Below are 376 nucleotides of genomic sequence, written 5' to 3' on the forward strand. Positions count from 1 at the left end.
GCTTTCTGTTCACTGTGTTGGAGGATGAATGTAAAGAAAGGTTTCTCTCCTTGTTTCTTTACACCTCTCTCTCTTACTTACATTCAGGCATGCGGTACACTTGCAGCAGAGAAAAACTGCAGGATGGTCAGGTTGATGAATTTAGTGAGACGGCATGCTGAGTCAGAGAGAAGAACTTCTTGTGGTTTACTTCCCCTCTGTCATGTTGTTTACACCATTTCTATTGGTGGCAGCTACATAGTTAAAGTATTAGCTTGACCTCAACCTGCAGGCAATTAGCTGTAGGATGTGCTCTGCTCAGCTGTTGTACTTCAGTGCAGTTTTACCCTTTTGCAAGTGTATGACTGCCTTCACACATTCTCTCACACACACTCTC

This window comes from Eleginops maclovinus, chromosome 4 (assembly GCF_036324505.1).
Source record: "Eleginops maclovinus isolate JMC-PN-2008 ecotype Puerto Natales chromosome 4, JC_Emac_rtc_rv5, whole genome shotgun sequence".
Taxonomy (NCBI): domain Eukaryota; kingdom Metazoa; phylum Chordata; class Actinopteri; order Perciformes; family Eleginopidae; genus Eleginops; species Eleginops maclovinus.